We start from the raw sequence: 337 nt of genomic DNA on the forward strand, positions 1-337 counted from the left end.
CAACTTTGGAGCTTTATAACTCGAAAAGTACTCAATGAAGAAACATTACAATATGTTGGAAAGCTCTCGAGGTCAGCTACCAGAATATGTAATAAAAAATAGGGGATGCCGTTTAAATAAATTGAGGTGACTTTCATGTGACATTCAAATAATTCTTCAAGGTCAAAGCAATGGTACCATCTTATGGTCCCCTCGAAACCAAACAACTTTTGTCTGAAAAATTTTTCTCTCCCGTGCTTGGTTTTCGACATATTCGACTGGATGGATTAAAATGGTCCACCCTGTATATATATATATATATATATATATATATTAATATAATAATTGTGTGTGTGTG

Source organism: Odontomachus brunneus, unplaced genomic scaffold (assembly GCF_010583005.1).
Source record: "Odontomachus brunneus isolate Ranch 3 - 2012 unplaced genomic scaffold, Obru_v1 Obru_scaffold_174, whole genome shotgun sequence".
NCBI lineage: Eukaryota > Metazoa > Arthropoda > Insecta > Hymenoptera > Formicidae > Odontomachus > Odontomachus brunneus.